This window comes from Danio rerio, chromosome 2, assembly GCF_049306965.1.
Source record: "Danio rerio strain Tuebingen ecotype United States chromosome 2, GRCz12tu, whole genome shotgun sequence".
Classification (NCBI taxonomy): Eukaryota; Metazoa; Chordata; class Actinopteri; order Cypriniformes; family Danionidae; genus Danio; species Danio rerio.
The window spans coordinates 13,620,433-13,640,397 of NC_133177.1; the positions used below are offsets into that span (position 1 = coordinate 13,620,433).

Consider the following 19,965-nt stretch of genomic DNA (forward strand, 5'->3'; position numbering starts at 1 on the left):
TTAGCACATCCACATTTAATGGCCTACAGTAGCAGAAGACCACACTGGTGCAACTTCTGTCAGCTATGGACAGAAAACACAAGGATATAATACTTTCATTAATTTTCCTCCTTATTTAACAGTGGTCGCCACAGCAGAATAGAGCAGCCAACTCTTCCAGCATATGTTTTACACAGTGGACCTTCCCAGCTGCAACCAAGTGCTGGGAAACACCCACACACTCACATTCACACACTATGGGAATTTTTGTTTACACAATTCACCTATAGCACATGTCTGTGGACTGTGGGGGACAACCAAAGGAAACCCACGTGAACATGGGAAACATGCAAACTCCAAACAGAAATGCCAACTGGCCCAGTCAGAACTAGAACCAGTGATCATCTTGCTGTAAGGCAACAGTGCTACCCACTTAGCCACCAGGCTGCCTAAGGCTACAATTTACTTCATAATTAAGGCATTCCTGAAAACCAAATCTAATCCAGTACTAGCAAAATGCACCTACAATGCAGTGACTGAGTGACTATGAGTTAAAAAAAACTTACATTTCGGTTTTATTTCTAACATTTTTGATTTATAGCTTTCAATGATTTAGAAACTAAAATAAATATGTGCATAAGGTTAGAGTTGTGCATAAAGTATTATCTAACTAATGTTTTTAATAGAAATAATTATTTAAATGAATCACCCATTTCCAGTTAAAATCTCTTTTTTTTATCAAAGTAGCATGGTTACAAAAATACAAATAATGCTAAAAAAAACATTTATTGTATATGATCATAAACATTCTATTAATTTTAAACAATCTGTTGTTTGACAATGTTTACACTGCATGCATACACAATGTTTACACTGCGCAGGAATGCGGCTCTCCGGGAACTGAGTTTGTGATCCCTGCCGTTAAGCCATAGGTAGATGTTTAAAGTGTGTTGCTTCTACCGTCCCCTAGAGGTAGGAATGTGCTCTCTGTTGTCCAATTGTATGGGGAGATTTTAGTACTTGTTTCAAGAGCTCTGGAGATAAATCAAGTTCAAGACCTCTCAATAACTCGGCATATACTTCTTAACTTTTGCTACCACATGCATATACACTACTGTCACTTCACCTCAATTAAGTGCAATGTTTAACATCTACAAATTAGGGATTTCCACGGATCAGTAGTAGTCTCAGAAAGTGTAGTGTCTTTAACAATGAGTAGAGAGAGATGCCTACCAATATTACTAACATCCAGGCAGATAATATGTAGCATCCTGAACAAGGAACTTTGTGTTCAACAGGATGTCAAAGAATACAGCTGAACTGGGGTAGAGTAAGTTCCTCTCCAGATGACAGAACTCAGAATTTTAGAGACTATTGTGACATTAGAAACACCTTATTTCTAAAACGGAGACAAAGTATAATAAATAATTTAAAAATCAACTTTATACACTATGAAAAAAAAATGTGTTTAAGTGATTCATATAGGCATTTCATATGACTTCTATATGGAACAAAAGACAATTTGAAAAAAAAATGTCTAAGATGCTCTTTTCCAATGCAATGAAAATGAAAGCATATTAAGCTACTAAAGAACAAAACAGAAAGATTGAGGTATGATTTGTATCTTGTTTATAATTTGAATGTTTATCACTTTGGAGATGCTTTGACACAATCTGCATTGACATGTAAAAAGTGCTATTAAAATAAAGGTGACTCTAATTATTTCCCTACATTTTCGTGTTCACTGTATGCCATTTTTAAAGGTTGTCAATGGAAATGATTAAAAGCTGAATTGTGTATTCATTTTTATATTTTTCTATATTGAATCTGAATGTGGGGCGAAGCAGTGGCGCAGTAGGTAATGCTGTCGCCTCACAGCAAGAAGGTCGCTGGTTTGAACCTCAGCTCAGTTGGCGTTTCTGTGTGGAGTTTGCATGTTTCCCCTGCGTTCGCGTGGGTTTCCTCCAGGTGCTCCGGTTTCCCCCACAGTCCAAAGACATGTGGTACAGGTGAATTGGGTAGGCTAAATTGTCCGTAGTGTGTATGGATGTTTCCCAGGGATGGGTTGTGGCTGGAAGGGCATCCGCTGTGTAAAAACTTGCAGGATAAGTTGGTGGTTTATTCCACTGTGGAGACCCCGGACTAATAAAGGGACTAAGCCGACATGAAAATGAATGAATCTGAATGTGCTGAATAAATCTACAATCAATAAAAAGTCCCCTTGAGAGTATTTGAGGAAATGTTTGTAGGACTAAAACTTAAAGAAAAACAAAATATATTTCCCAAAATTTCCTCAAATGGTGGAGTGGGTAATTCAATGTAAAGAGGCCACAAAATTTTGAAGGCAAGTTTTCATATAATTGCAGATTGAACAGCTCAGGAAGTGGTCCTGCATGTACTTTGAGTCATATGATCAATTTCATTGATCCACAGGTCCAAAGCCATTCAGTATCTAATCTCAGAAAATGTTTTGGGATTTAAATGAATTAATAGTTAACTGGACTAAAATTAAATAAAATCTATTATACATTTCAGTCTTTTAACATTGACTCAGTTGCTTATCTGAATGGATAGATGGTGAGTAGTGTGATTATGATGATGATGATGATGACCACGACCCAAGAGTGAGCCAGAGGAGTTAAGGTAAGAGAAATGTAGACAAAATGCTTTGAGTGTGTCTTATAGGTTAATCAGGAAGTGCACAGGTGGCATGGATTAGAATTCAGGTGACAGAGATCTGGGGTGCTGGGATTCATGGCTGAAGGTGAATGCCTGACAGTAGCATTATATGATATCATAAACCTGTTAATCTGTATCATTAATATCAAACAAATAAATGTTTATTAAATATGAAATTTCTTTATTATTTTTTCATGAATGCTTCTGTTAAATAAATGTCATATATATTTAACTATAAAATTTGCCATAGAACACAAAGCCATATAGTGGTTTTACTATTATTAATTGTATATTGTATAGTTCTCAGGCCCTGTTCACACAGAGTTTTCCCCACTTTCATTAAAGAAATTCCATCCTCATGCATGTTAAGGGCTTACCAAACCAACAGGCAAACACAAAGACACTTTAATGCTGTGATCACACCAAATGTGTTATTAAATATTTTCGCAGGACAATTTAATACGTCAACTTAAACTTGAAACAGATGCCGATTACTGTTGTGTTTTACCGTGAACATGCAATATTTGTCTTATTTGTGTCTTCCACATTTGGTGTGAATCAGTCAGATTCAATTTCAGCAGTTGGCCAATCAAAAAGGAGAGAACAGCATGCACACTGACGTCATGAGGAAAAAACTCATGGTTGTAGTGTCATGACCACATTTTACACTGAGCTTTGGAAAATTTTCACCCTGGCAAGAGTATTCAGAAAGTTTCAGTAAGTCTCTCGAAACTTTGTTTTTGTTTAGACAAACAGTGAAACCAAAAAAAAAGTGCTGTGTTAAAAATGTCTTTGTGTGGACTGGGACTTATAGTCTAAGGCCCCGTCTACACTAGTGCGTTTTAGTTTTAAAACGGCGTTGTAGAATGAAAACGATCCGCGTCCACACTCGCGTTTTACCCAGCGTTTCTGAACAGCTCTCCGTCCACACCAAAACGCTGAAAACGCACATCACGTGACCACACACACACTCTGGGGCAAGCGCTCCAGCATTTCTACCCAGATGAGAGCTCTGCTTGTCGGACTGCTCATCAAGCATCTCCCGCTGGATCTGATCTCGCTATATTTGCTAAACGTGATATTTCATTCATGTTGTTGTCTTTATCTAACGACATAGGCCAAGTCCCTGACTTTGGTCATTGGAATCTATTAAGTTACTTGTTCACGGGTAACATGTTTTGGTTAAGCGCAAAGATAAGTTAATGATTAATCCAGGTACATTGACTGATCGCTTGCCTTTATTTCCTACAATGTATAAACTTATTGTATGTTATACTTTTATAATTATCGATTATTAAAACTGATATTCAGCAAAAGAGAGGGTGCGTTTCGTATTTTCACTGAAATTGAAAGGAGGCAGTTGTTATCGGCTCCGTTTTGTTATAAATATCCACACAGTGAAGATGACGCTCATATATGCAGCACGACGCCTCAACATTTCTGCTGTCTGTTAAGTTTTCTAATATTAAAAAGAAAATAGGCAGTTCCTTAAATCATGTTTACATTTTATTGTTGAGAAAGTGAAACAACGTAGCCAAGGTGATGTGAATGAAGTTATAAAGTACACTGTTCCCTTTGAAGATTTACCCGTGTCCTCGGTATGTTTTCCATATATCAAACTGAAAAGGGGGAGACTGCAGCCTTGATCAAACTTGCGAAGTCTTAACTTACAAGAAGAGGATGCGAGACTGAACTGTGTGTGTTAGGCTACTTAATATTGAGGAAAAGCCCCAATCAGATAGGCGAACGTTTGCAGCCCCGCCTCCGTTTTCAGATGTCTCCGTCTTTCCCCATCCACACTGAGACGGAGCAGCAGCGTTTTAGAATGAAAACGGCCTTTCCAGCGTTTTCAAAAAGCTCCGTTTTCAGCGCTCGAGAACTCCGGCGTAGTGTGGACGGATGGCGTAACCGTAGCAAAACTTATGCGTTTTCAAACTAAAACGCACTAGTGTAAACGGGGCCTAAGGGTGCTTTCACACCTACAGTTTTGTTTCGGAACCTGTCTCGTTTGCCCAGTTAGCGCGGTTCGTTTGGCATATGTGAAACCACCAATTGCTCTTGGATTCGTGCCAAATCAATTGCTCCGAGATCGCTTGAAGGAGGTGGTCTCGGCTTGATTGAAACGAACTCTGGAGCGGATTGATTGCAGTGAGAAAGCGATCCAATCCGAGCGCGGTTATATCACTGTGTTTTGTGGATATGTAATAGGCATACGGCTATATGAAGAGAGAATTATGAGTAGGGCGGGAAGTTTTGCTTGTCTCCGCATGCCCATAAACGAGTAATAATCTCCCGGTAATCTTGCGTCTCCCTCCCAGTCCTCAAATAGGCTCCGTCGCCCATCCTTCTCACCCCTCCCCACCGCATCTCTCCTCACTTTTCAGACACGTTGCGCGCACCTTGTCAAACACCACCAAACCACCACCTCTCCTGAGAGCTTAGCAGGACTCTACACAATAAACCCTGACTCTCTGACCAATGTGAGGAGAGTTTACTCACACGTGACTTGTTTTAACTCTTTTGGTCCGATTAGAAACTTTGCAGTGTGAAAGCGCACCGCACCAAGAGCAAAGAGCAACAATGTAACATTTGTAATCTCTGTTATGGAACAACTGAATCGATTCACAGGTGTGAAAGCACCCTAAGTACGTTTTCAACCTTTTGGTATCCATGCTTTTTCACCTTTATATTTAGGATTTACTCACACTAGGCATGGTTGTCGTGAACTGTGCCCAGGCACCCAGTACCTGTGCCCAGGCACCCCTTTTCCTCTAGCCCTCGGCCCGCACTGACATTGCATTTTTTGCCTTCCGAGCCCAAGCACACTTAAGTATTTGATAAAACACTCTCGCTCCATTTATTGGAGATTACTTTAGTTTTAGGTCATTTAATATGCAGTGACACACAGTCAAATCTTTTGCTGAACAGATCCACCACTTCTGACACTCATAAATGTTCGTTAAATTCATCATGCTGCTCTGACGTATCTTTAGTAAACTATGATAGTTAAAAACTTAAAAAAAAATTAAAAAGTAAAAATGATTAATAAATGCATATAAAGCACTCTCTTAAAAGTGGCGTTGCGTCTTCAGTTTCGCACTCAAGTGCATTTTGCACTCACACTACAAGCGTACCGTGCCAAAGCTTAACCAAACTGAGCTCTGGCACATCTCTTCCAACTGGGCCATGGCCAGCAAATTGAACTGCACCTGGGCCCAATTCTAACATTTATCAAATGAACCGGGAAACACATGCCTGTGCATGGTTCAGATAGCCTAGTGTGAGTACACGCTTAGTTATTGTCATGAAAATAGGAACACATCTATATTTAGTTGCTCTCACATAACTCTGAATATTTTAGGGCCTATATAGTTACCTGATACATGGAGCCTATCTTGTTTGAAAGGTGATCATTTAGTGCTTGAAATTATCCAGCTCATGAATCTTTCAGCAACATGTTTAGGCCTGGTTGTTGCCACAGGCAAAATAGTTTTATTTGACCGAGTGGCTTCATTGGATGCAAGAATTCCTCCAAGTAAACAAGTCTGACAATTCTGACAAATATGTAGTTACTTTAAGACAGATGAATCAAGGATGGCATCATATTCATCATAGGCCCTGATTACTACAAGTATTAAGATGCAGATGTTTAAAACCAACAAAATGCATCTACCTGCTGACCTAATTATTAAGCATTGTGGCATGTGTTGCTAAACTACGGAAGCTAGACAGGATTGAAATTATGCCATCTAGAATTCGTTAGTTTTAAAGGGCCATGAAACCCCCTCGTTTCAGCAGTGTGTTTTCACACCTCTACTTTGGAAAAAGTCAGAAAAGTGGGCGTGTCCAGCTCTGTTTAGGGGGGAGTGTCGGAGGAAGAAAAGCGGCTTGGTATGGGAGTGTCTATTTGGGCGCGCTGAATTTCAGAGTCAAAACACACACCCACAGCGGACAATGTGACTGTGTTTACATGGACATCTGTAGTCGAATTATTTGCCAAATTATTAAATGGTGGACTTTAACTGCAGTTTGGCTCTTTCATTCAGGGAATTCATTAATGTCCCTCCCGACAAACGTGATATTTGATTCGAGGAGCTGCTCTAAGCGTGTATTTTTCATGCAATGTTTGATACCGCACGGCGAATGAGAGAAAAAAAAACTCAGCATTTCCCGGAAACTTAGATACACACGGCAGGTAGCGTCAGAAAGCCTCGTGTGTTATTCCGGTCACAAAATCCAACACGAGGTTATAGTTTGGTTGTAACTGTTAGTGATAACTATTGCACTCGGTGCAATAGTTTGTTTGATACGAATAAAATACGAACTGAATAAACAAAGAGCACTGGTCGCTCACTTACCAAATCTATAGAGACAGGACAATCACCAGCAACACTCGGTGCAATAGTTTGTTTGATACGAATAAAATACGAACTGAATAAACAAAGAGCATTGGTCGCTCACTTACCAAATCTGTAGAGACAGGACAATCACCAGCAACTAGAGCCGCGTCTTTATTTAGAGGAGACTACAATCTGGATCTCAGCGTTTGCAGATGAGAATAGCTCTCAGGTAAACAATAATCCTCCTTAGACACGTAAGTTATTGTTGTCGCGCGTCGCGTACACTGTTAATCCACACATGAGTCTGCGCTCTCACAGAGAGAAAATGAAAACGAAACTTAACTGCAGCAAACTATAAAAGCAACACTTCACGCTTGTTTTGCCAACACAACGTGGCGTCTTTGCCGTCTACACTGTGACAGTAATGAATATTAATGAAGTTGCACAATAGAGCGCGCTGATTGGTTTGAACCAAGCCTTACTCATGCATTAATGCAACACACTGTAAGACGTAATAAGACTCACTCTGGCACAGGCGTCCAGTCTGCACGCTGGAATACACGCTATTATGTCATGACCGTGATGCAGCTTCAAAAATTCGTTTCAAACAGGAAGTACGAGTTTGCTTGAAATAACGCAAAAACAACAAATTTACACTTTTTAGTGAAATATAGGTGTCCTAATAGTGTTTTTAGCAGTGTGGGACACATATACGACTGTCAACAGCTCAAAAAATGTGTTTTGGTGTTTCGTGACCCTTTAAAGGCAGAACAGATAATAAAATTCTGATAAAAAATAAAAGTTGTTATTCTTCATATAATTTTCTATTGTCCTCTTTGGCGTTCATATGTAAACTGCACATTCCTAGTTTACAATCAGTTCATCAGTGGAATAAAAGATAAAAATAAGCTAATTATTATTATTATTATTTTTTTGAAGAGCAGTTGCATTGCAGAGTTGAAATAGATCTTTTAATTCCAATTTCATTGCAATTCCTGTCTTGTCCATATGATTATATGTCTATTACAAACATGTTTATATGCACATGTCAATCAATATTGGTGGGTGATTAAAACAACACTGCTATGCCATGTTGTGGTGGGCTTTAAGAATCCTGGAATTTGGAAACTGTTTTAAGGTAAATTTTAAAAAAGAAACTTGTATTTATATCCATCCATTATGACTGTTGACTTGGGTAAGCTGAAATTGTCCATAGTGTATGTGTCTGAATGTGTGTATGGATGTTTCCAAGTGATGGGTTGCGGCTGGCATCCACTGCGTAAAATATATAATGGACAAGTTAGTGGCTCATTCCGCTGTGGCAACCCCTGATCAAGCCAAAATAAAAATGAATGAATGAATAAATGAATGACTGTGGACTAGGGCTTTCCCCAACTTAACTTTTTCTTAGACATCCAGTTTCATTAAAGCAGTTAGTCAACTAATCGCCTGTGTATTACATTGCATTTCTTTTTTGTTCTGTCGATGAACTTACCATTAACTTACCACTGCTGCTCATATAGACGTTAACATAACAGTTGTTTATTCCACCAAAATGCCAGTAAAGACTTGGGTTATTGCAAAACAAGATGGAGATTTCATTGCAGCGATTACATGGCAGGGTACGTTATTTATATTCTCCTGGATTTTGTATAAGTGTGGTGGTGTTTGTATCTGATTTTTATATTACACATTAGCATATTTATACCCATAGTATTCACCTTATTCTCCGCTGATGAGTGGGCGCTGCCATTTGAATCTTTTTGGCTTGAGACTTCCGGTCTCATTCACTTCCATTCATTTTTTGAAGTTAAAAGCTGCTCGTTACGCTGATTGAGGTTGCAATTTGATATTTTCTTATTATATTATTCTTCTTGGTGCGTATAGTCATGCAAACATTTGTTTGTAAAGCAAGTAGCTTGACCGTTTTCTGCCGTTTATTATTCCTAGTCATTTCTCCCATAGGCGACTGAATCGGAAGTTCTAAGACAATCTCGAAAACAGGCGCGCTTCCGCATTTTAGAATAAGGTCAATATAATCTTTATTGGTGCTGTCAAATAAGTTTGTACACATGGATGTATTGAATGAATGTTTATTACATGCCACCTTTTTTTTCCATTTTTCAGCAAGTTTCTTTAACTTCTCCCACTTTATGAGCAAAAACTTTTGGAAGACTAAAAAAGCTATTCAGCATTTCTTATTTGGCCAATTTAAACAATTATACAAAACATACTATACAAACATATTCGTTGCAATACTAAATCTCTTCAAGAGCTGTCGGAAATAAGAGAGTATCAAGAGTTTTTGAAAATGTTGAACTGAAATCTAAAAATATATTTGGGGAAAATACATTGGATTTTAAGAGTCTATATATGTGTTTATTTGTAGATTAACATTTATACATTTGTTAGTTCATTCAGCAGTTTCGGATGAGAATGTTGGCTTTGGAGTCATCCATTAAAAAAATAGGGGTCAAGTTCATTCATTAAATTGTTTTCCTTCAGTTTAATCTCTCATTCATCAGAAGTCACGCAGCAGAATGAACCCCAAGGGGCAGAAGCGCAGCAGAAATTTTAAAAGTGGGGGGGGGGAAGCTGAATGAGATCCAAAAGTTTACGTTCCTCTAATTATTAATCACCCCTGTCTGTCTCTAAAAGTGAGGGGGACATCCCCCCAACCCATTTTTTGCAGACTTTACGCGGTTTTGGAACATCTAGTTGTAGCAAATATACACTGCTATATACACTGATATATCCATTCTACTACTGTACAAAATAAACAAGATTTAAAGTCCACAAAATGATCTCCTGTTGTGTGTTTGAAGCATCCTCCAGTTATGAATTACATAGCAATTTTATTCTCTGTCATGGTTCAGGGATCTGTGTTCCCATTCTGTATGAGTTGTTTGTCTAGTGGGTGTGTGTGTGTTTACCATTTTTCCTGGCAGTATGCGTCTACTGTCTGCTGATTCTTCAGCAGCTGCGGCTTGTTTAGCCACTTATATTAGAGTCTGTTTTCTTGTTGCTTATGTTTGGTTCCTTTCTCGTCAGGTCCCTCTCTCCGTGAGGTTCCCTGACAAGGTCTGTGTGTGTGTATTCAGCTCTTGAAGTGGCAGTCTAGCATCGACTCCTGTATTCACCTGTAACGTTACTGTGTTTATCTGGTACTTGGATAATAAATCCTTTTATTTTCAATTGGATCCTGCTTGTGACTATCCTTGTGACACCGTCGTTTCTTTATTGCAAACATGCACTTATTTAAAAAAGGTTTTAAACTTGTAAAACTCATTCATGCTGGCGCGGAGCTTTGAAACAGATTCCAATATCTTTGCAAGTCTTGCCTTGAGGATCTCATTATACGCATTACTATGGAGTCATAATATGCAGCTGTCCATCAATTTGGTGGGCAGGGTAAACTGCACTCCTACATCACCTCAAAATAGGCCGGGATTTGGATCCTATTTTCATTCATTTTCTTTTTGGCTTACTCTCTTTATTAATCTTTGGTGACCACAGTGGAAAGAACCGCCAACTTATCCAGCATATGTTTTATTCAGCGGATGCCCTATCACTGGGAAACACCCATACACACTCAATCACATACCTTCACTACGTACAATTAAACTTACCCAATTCACTTATGGCGCATGTCTTTGGACTGTGGGGGGAACCAGAGCACCCAGAGGAAACCCAGGCGAACACAGGAAGAATATGCAAACTCCCTACAAAAATGGCAACTGATTTAACCGAGGCTCCAACCAACGACCTTCTTGCTGTGAGGCGATTGTGCTACCCACTGTGCCACCGTGTTGCCTGGATCCTATTTTAATGTCAGGAAATTTTTAAAAACAGACTTTATATCACACCAATATGAATGTAGATACACTATACCTACACACAGTTCTTGTACAAACAGCTTGATGATTTTGCATCATAGGTGCCCTTTAATGCTCAGTATCAACTGACTGTGCATGTTTTAAGTCCATGTTTTTCTCACAAAGTTCAGTCAGTTGACCTGGCTAAAGTTGTTGTCCAGGCACATCCACACCCAGACAAGGTCTCTCAGGAAAGCAACACCCAGATCATCTGTTTTATTTATTGCATCCTTCCAAACAGCACTATCCCCTGGCCTGGGAACAGGGCACATAAGTATGCTGTGGAAAGGTGTGAATCATCTCTGGGAAAAGTGCCTCCACCAACAACAAACAATACTCATACACTGACACCATTGTGCTATCAGAAAAGCACACTGCATGAAAGGACAATGGATTACAGAAATCACATTCACTACATTACAGTGTGGTAGGTTGCGAGATTTAAGCCTAAGTGATTAGAAATATTTAGAAAAGCATATGAGACACTTTTACATTAATGTGCAACATAAATGTGTCATTAGTTGATATGCAAAATATATAAAAATATGTGATGATAACTGATTAAATAAAATTAAAAACAATTCTAAACTGCTCTGAGCTTTTGTCATAACTTTTTAGACCAGTGGTTCTCAAACACTTCAAGTACCACCTCAGAAAAAAAAAATGTCTCTAGTACCACCACAATGAAATACTTTTTACGTTTAACCAAACCTCCTCAATGGAGGCCATTACGTTAAGCCTTACTAGACATACTCGACTATGTCAGAGTGAAACAGTATGTCTAACCTATCAGTGTAATTATACTTTAGACCAAGTCTTGCATGGCCAGACCTCAGACTGATCTGGGAACTTTGGGCACTTTGAATAGTTAAGGACTATGTTACTTGACTGACAGGTTAACCAACCAAACTTTCCCCCTTCAGATGGGGAACTCCAATGCTATGTGGAAATCCTTTCACTATGGGGATTTCGTCAGAAATCAATCATATGAACGAGTATAAAATCGGGCCAATGAAATGCCAAATTAATTGGCAACATCAGCATGCACAGCTGGCGTCAATGACAATCAGTCAAGTATTTAAGATGCGGATAGTGAAATGCTCGACATCCTTTTCACTTTCAGAGCCTTTCACTAGCTTCTGAGTCTTTGAGGGTTCTCCTACCTGTGTCTACAGAGAGAGATCAAGAAGCAGCTTCTCCCTGTCCAGAGCGCGTATACACAGTGGCAGACGGTCGAGCTGGGTTTTTCTCTTCACTCAACCTGTGGTCTGTGTGAGTCCTAATGCCCCAGTAAAGTGAAGGCGACACTACACTGTCAGTGGGCGCCGTCTTTCGGATGAGACGTTAAACCGAGGTTCTGACTCTCTGTGGTCATTAAAAATCCCATGGTACTTCTCGTGAAAGAGCAGGGGTGTAAACCCGGTGTCCTGGCCAATGTCTCTCTATCGGCCCTTACGGTCATGGCCTCCTAATCATCCCCTTCCACCGAATTGGCTCTATCACTGTCTCTCCACTCCACCAATAGCTGGTGTGTGGTGAGCACACTGGCGCCGTTGTCCTGTGGCTGCCGTCGCATCATCCAAGTGGATGCTGCACACTGGTGGTGGTGTGGAGAGACGCCCCTCATGATTGTTAAGTGCTTTGGGTGTATGGCCATACACAATAAATGCGCTATATAAATACACATTACATTACATTACATTACTCGGGCCAATCTGAGAATTACAGTGGGAGTATATCCGCCGCCTTCGGGCTGCAAACCTCTCGCTCCTCCACGCGCTCGATCCAAGCTTTTAGGTGAGCTTCACCAAGCTTTAGGTGAGAGTATCGCTCCCTCTTCAGATGGTCGCTCTCTCACTTGATGACACCAAGGATCAGATGTCCATCACTGCATAGAAGGATGGGCTGTCATTGTCTGATGAGGATGCAAACCCGCTCCTCCCTCCGGGTTGATGAGCACAGTGTCGAATTTAGAAGCAGACTTTGTGGCCTTGCTTCCCCAGGCTGCTTTGGCCGTGGCTCTGGAGATGGTTTATCCCCCAGCCCCACGACTGGACCAACTAGATGGGTGTTATGTGGAGGATTCAAAGCCTTCCGTCCCCTTGTTCCCGGAAGTGCACAGTAAGCTCACGCAGTTTTGAGGGCACTTTTTTTTCTGCCTGATCTGCATGCGCTTCCATCCTTGGAGGGTGGGCTGTCAATGTCTGATGAGGATTCGAACCCGCTCCTCCCTCTGGGTTGATGAGCGCAGTGTCGAATCTAGAAGCAGACTTTGTTGCCGTGCTTCCCCAGGCTGCTTCGGCCGTGGCTCTAGAGATGGTTTATCCCCCAGCCCCACAGCCAGACCGACTAGAGGGGTGTAAAAACCTTTCTTCCTGGATGCGCACAGCAGGCTTACGCAGTGTGCTGCGTGCGCCTCCACCCTCACCTTGCATGCTATGGCTACCTACCAGCGCTACCAAGCACAGGCGCTGCCCCAGCTGTGCGAGGATGGTGCCGACCCAGGACTGGGCATGAGCCCCGCACCCTGGGAAGGACGCTGGCCACTTTACTGAACAGGAATGCCACCTCAGGCTAAATATGTTAATGTGTGTGATTAGGGGTGTCAAAATTAATTGTTTCTTCGGTGCACCGCGATGCGGTTATTACTGGGGTCATTTACCTCATATGTGCTCTGTCGCGAGGGAGGTGATCGCGAGTATTTACAACGCTTTAACTACTTAAAACTTATAAACTGTGCACAATTTCACTGTGTGTGTTTGCTGGATCAGTCTTTCACTGACATATACAACAAAAGCCTCTATTTCACTGAGATCGAGAGAATGAAAGTTCTTAATTTCTCTCTCTCTCTCTTTCTCTCTCTCTCTTTCTCTCACTCTCTCTCTCTCTCTCATACACACACACACACACAGTGGCCCATTTGACCTGCTGGCGTGGCTTTTCTTCTCCTCTCGACTGTTTTACAGTGTTATTTCTGGGTAAAGAAACAAGCGCATGTCTGCAGAGTTTCTCCACCATGTCTATCATACATCAGCTGTGAGATCACCGCTGACACCTGCCACTTATCAGTGTCACTCATCTGTGAAGAGCGCAGCACGCAAGAGCCAATCGCAACTGTTTTTGTTGAGGGTGTGACCAATCAAAGAGGTGTAAAAGGATCAGAAATTGAGCTGGATATTTATATTTGTTTATATAATTTTCTTAATGTTCGTTTTGTTTAAAGTTACAGTTTATATGTCTGACTGTTTGCATTAAATGAAAAAATTTTATTACAAATAATATATACATAAAAATATATTCATACATTTTAACACAAGAACTGCTACTGTGAAGAATATATAAAACTGTGTATGAAAAGCACCGTCAATGCATCGTGATGCACCAAAATATCGAATTGAACCGAATCGATGGAATAAAAATCGTAACCAAACCAAACCGTGAGACACAGCTCTATGACCGTAGGTTCACAGCTCTATGTGTGATGTTGACAAAGTTCGCTTTCTTAGCTCACCCATATCCCGGGCTGGCCTGTTCGCCGACACCGTCAGTGAATTCGCTCAGGAGTTCACACCGGTGATGGAGCAGTCGGAGGCGAAGTTATAATCTATCGGCGGGATCGTAAGACTGCTTCATCCCACCGAGCCATCCACATCCACTGCTTTTCGCCGAGACCGCTCGCCTGTAGCTTTTTGCTCCGCCGCCCCGCCTGTGCCTTCGGCCAAGCGACTGCGCTGAGCATCTCGCAAGCAGCCAGCGCCCCCCGACCCAGGGTACAGCTAAGTTCGGTAAACAGACCGCGAAGCATCCCTGAGATGGGCCATCCTGAGAGGAGGGAATGTGCTCTTTCCCCGCTGGAGGGTGGGGCTCTTCATTTAACGGCGTAAAAAAAAAAAAAAAAAATGGCATAAAATCTTCAAAGAGCTTTTTCCTCTTCCCTGGCATGCCTACGCCCAGAGTCTATTCACTGATTGGTGCGCTTCTCGCTGAGAAGACCCCCGATCTTGCCAGATCAGTGTTGTGCTTTCTTTCCTTCAGGACAGGCTGGAGCGAAGGCTGTCGCCCTCCACACTGAAGGTCTACGTGGCCGCTATTTCCTCTCATCATGATGCGGTAGATGGCGACACCGTGGGGAGGCATAACCTCATCATCCGGTTCCTCAGAGGTGTGAGGCGTATGGTTCCACCCCGCCCCCCTCTCATGCCCTCTTCAGGTAGTGAGCCTGCAAGCGCTGCCCACAGAGGAGGCAGACCCAGCCCTTTCATTATTGTGTCCTGTTTGTGCTTTGCGAACCTATGTGGACCGCACTGAGAGCTTTAGATCCTCTGACCAGCTCTTTGTCTGTTACAGTGGTCGGCAGAAGGGAAGTGCCGTATCTAAATGGAGGTTAGTCCACTGGAGAGTGGATGCCATCTCCCTCGCTTATCTTTGCCAGGGTGAGCCATGTCCCCCAGGGGTGAGAGTGCACTCCACTTGGAGCATCGTATCCTCTTGGGCATTAGCACGCGGCGCCTCTCTGACAGACATTTGCAGAACTGCGGGCTGGGCAACACCTAATACATTTGCTAGGTTTTACAATCTGCGAGTGGAGCCGGTTTCCTCAAGGGTATTAGGTAACCCTTGGTGATTGAGGAAACAGTTCGGTTGGGGTGTTGAAATGCTTGCTGCACCATTCTCCCTAACACGGAGGTACGTGCGCTTTTCAGCTTTGTCAGTTCAGTTCCCCGTTTGGTGAACCATACAGAGTTCCTCCGAGGCCCCCAGCATCTGACTCAGCGGAGGAGTCAGACGTTGGTCTGTTACGTTGTTGGCATGCCCGCTGGTCAGCCCGCGTTCTGGGTATAGGTGCCTTCTATGCGTGATCCCCTGCGGGCGATCCCATATGCTCACTCAACTTTAGTCACCCCTGTGTTAAGGTGGGCTCGTGTCTTCCCTCCCCGCTAACCATCCTCTTGTGTACCCCTCCCCCATCCGGGGCTTGGCCACAGGCTATCACCAGGTCTCTCCTCTTTGGGTAGCAGGTGAACTCTGCAGCGTCCTTCCTATCGGGACTGAACGCTTTCCCAATATACTGTCGTATTAAAACCCTTTCTACTGGGTTGTTATACAATGGTTCAGATCTTACCTCACTGACAGATCATTCAGGGTGTCTTGGAGGGGTGAGGTGTCCAACCTACAGCATCTAAACACTGGGGTACCTCAAGGCTCTGTTCTTGGGCCACTTCTCTTCTCCATCTACACATCATCTCTAGGACCAGTCATCCAGAGACATGGATTCTCCTACCACTGCTATGCTGATGATACCCAGCTATACCTCTCTTTTCATCCTGATGATCCCTCGGTTCCAGCTCGCATTTCAGCCTGCCTGTTGGATATTTCACACTGGATGAAAGATCATCATCTTCAGCTGAACCTCGCAAAAACGGAAATGCTTGTAGTTTCTGCCAACTCGACTCTACACCATAACTTTTCAATCCAGATGGACGGGGCAACCATTACTGCATCCAAAATGGTGAAAAGCCTTGGAGTAACGATTGATGACCAACTAAACTTCTCTGACCACATCTCTAGAACTGCTCGATCGTGCAGATTCGCACTCTATAACATCAGAAAGATCCGACCCTTCTTATCTGAACATGCAGCTCAACTCCTTGTTCAAGCTCTTGTTCTCTCCAAACTGGATTACTGCAACTCTCTACTAGCTGGGCTTCCAGCTAACTCTATCAAGCCTCTTCAACTGCTCCAGAACGCAGCAGCACGAGTGGTCTTCAATGAACCTAAACGAGCACATGTCACTCCGCTGCTAGTCCGTTTGCACTGGCTGCCAGTTGCTGCTCGCATCAAATTCAAAGCTCTGATGTTTGCTTACAAAGTGACTTCTGGCCTTGCTCCTTCTTATCTGCTCTCACTTCTGCAGATCTATGTGCCCTCCAGAAACTTGTGTTCTGTGAATAAACGTCGCCTCGTGGTTCCATCCCAAAGAGGGAAGAAATCACTTTCGCGAACGCTCACGCTCAATCTGCCCAGTTGGTGGAATGAACTCCCTAACTGCATTAGAACAGCAGTCACTCGCTACTTTCAAGAAACGACTAAAAACTCAACTATTTAGTCTCCACTACACTTCCTAATCTGTAATTACCTCTCTGAATATCACACTAACTGTACAAAAAAAAAAAATATATATATATATATATACTAATACTACTAATACTTCCCTTCTTAGACTTTACAGACCTGAAACTTGCTTATAGCACTTATTCATTGTTGCTCTTGGTTGTGTAAATTGCTTCCTTGTCCTCATTTGTAAGTCGCTTTGGATAAAAGCGTCTGCTAAATGACTAAATGTAAATGTAAATGGGTTATTTTTGACTCCTTGAAAAATATAGCTAAACCTGAACAGGTAAATAAGGTAAGTAAGGGCAAGGGGACACGTTGGAAGACTGCATCTCGCGGCGTGGTAGGTGCGCCTGTATACTGCATGGCGCACCCTTCGCCAGGGAAGCGGTAAGGTGCTTTCGTTGTGGCGTTTTCTATAGATTTCCCCACAGTGGAAGGTTTTCCACATAGCATTGGAGTTCCCCATCCGAAGGGGAACGCTACGGTTAAGTAACCCTCGTTCCCCGAGGTGGGGAACGGAAATGCTATGTACCTTCGCCACAACAATCGTCCCTTAGATGTTGAGCGTGAAAGTCTCCTCAGCTCAAAAGGATGTCGAGCATTGCACTAGCCGCGTCTTATATACTTGACTGATTGTCATTGACGACAGCTGTGCATGCTAACGCTGCCAATACATTTGGCATTTCACTGGCCCGATTTTATACTCTTTTAGATGATTGGTTTCTGACGAAAACCAAGGTTTTTCACATAGCATTTCCGTTCCCCCACTCGAGGGTTACTTTAATAACCGTAGCATTAGTACATTAGTAACCGTAGCATTTCACTTGTCCTGCACCATATTTGTGGGTGCACCATCTTTAGTCTATAAAAGGTCTTTAAAAGTTTACAGCAATGATACATCAATATTCTAAATGATCTGTCAACAAAACAGATAGGTCAATTAGACATGTAAGCCTATGTAGACTTTGTTCTGAAAATTCATCGTTTTGTGACACATTTTTATGTAAAGTTCAAGCAGACTGAGGTAACAGATGACTGATATATTTTTTGTTCTATAAAAGCAAGGTTTTGTCGTATTTGTGAGTATACACAAATAACATATACAGTTACTGTTTTGCAAGATGACTCTCATATCTTTATGACTAAATTACAAAATATTTGAAGGTTTTCACTGCCTTTAGAAAAAATAAGTCAAGAATATTAGTGTACCTGAGTGTTTGTCAACATCACAGGTTGAAGATTTGTTACAGTGAGTATTGCATCCTTTCAATAATCCAGCATTTAAGTAAAATCAATAAATGCTCCTTACAAAAAGACGTGTGCAGGCAGTAAATCCTTAATTCGTGAATGTCTCAGAAAGTTGTGTATTAATGAAGACTGTCATCAATATAATCACATCAATATAATTGTGCACTTATCTCCCAGAAATCCTGTATACTTTAACTGATCAGAGGACGACTCAGGATCTACTAAAGTGTTTCGAGAAAAGTATGCCATATGCATCAGATGTTTAGCCAAAGGTCCATGGGAGGTGCTTTACATGAATTCTGAGGCTGAAACTGCTTTAGACCAAATATTATTAATTGGTATTTATACAATGCAAGACTCTTCGAATCATTATTTAATCTTTTGTATACTGTGCATTGATAAGACTACAAAACCAGCTCAGTTTAAGGTAACAAAATCTGATGTCATGGCACAATAAGCACACCCCAAAAGTAAGAAAAAAAAGCAATAAACTGCGCTATTGTCTTTAGACCAGCTTGTAGTTGGACAATGATGGGGTCATCTTTAGCTGCCTCATAGAGCAACATGCAAACAATGACTCTTAACACATTTTCAGACCAGCAGGCTCATGGGCACACAAATGGTACAAATCATAGACTGTAAAAGATATGGACTTTGTCTCCATGACATCACCCATAGGTTTCTGAACAGCACAAATGAAGCTACAAGTAGTCGTGGCAAACTGTTGGTATTTTCTTTGTGGGTCATCGCACCAACTGGGGTTTACTAAAAAAGGGCAAAGAAGCGAAGCGTCAGTGGAGCTACAGATGCCTGCCAGCATTTTGCTTAGACAGACTTTTATTTGGGAGAAACGCTTAATACTTCATTACCTGCAACTCATTTGTGTTCTGACCACATGTGCATGGTTGTGTACTAACTCAGTAGTGTTTAGTCTTTTTAAAAAAACACTGTTGTAATACATTGAGTCACTAAGCATTGTTCTTATGATGTTTTTCTACAGTAGGAAAATGTGAATTACTTCAAAAAACCTCAATTATAGCCTGTGTTGGTAAATGCAATACTACTTATGAAAAGCAGGCATAACCCTGTATGACCTTTCAGACGACAGCTTATCAATCTGTCAGATACTTGAGTGCATTCAAGTTCTAAAAAAATTATAAATGATAAACCTATAAATCTTAAGTAAAACAAATACATTTATAGATATGATAAGTATATAAAGATTTTGCTCACTTGAGAAATGGAGGCAACTAAAATGGTTTGTGAGCACAATTAAGTGCACAGTACTCCATATTATATAATTGTAGGAAATAATACAAAATGCAATTAACTATGTAAAGCCACATAAAAGGGCGACGCAGTGACGCAGTAGGTAATGCTGTCGCCTCACAGCAAGAAGGTCGCTGGTTCTAACCTCAATGTTTCTGTGGAGTTTGCATGTTCTTCCTGCATTCGCGTGGGTTTCCTCCGGGTGCTCTGGTTTCCCCCACAGTCCAAAGACATGCGGTACAGGTGAATTGGGTAGGCTAAATTGTCCGTGGTGTATGAGTATATGTATGTGTGTGTGTGTGGATGTTTCCCAGAGATGGGTTGCGGCTGGAAGGGCTGCACAAAAAATGTGCTGGATAAGTTGGCGGTTCATTCCGTTGTGGCCACCCTGGATTAATAAAGGGAAAAGAAAATGAATGAATGAAGCAACATAAAACAAAACAAAAATATGATGTATATGC

General features: G+C 41.6%; 1 protein-coding gene across 1 annotated transcript in view; it reads right to left on the reverse strand.

Moving 5' to 3' along the window:
* bcl2b (BCL2 apoptosis regulator b) overlaps positions 1-19,965 on the reverse strand; it is a 31,566-nt gene that overhangs the window by 4,325 nt on the left and 7,276 nt on the right. The gene's annotated exons all lie outside the window — the stretch shown is intronic.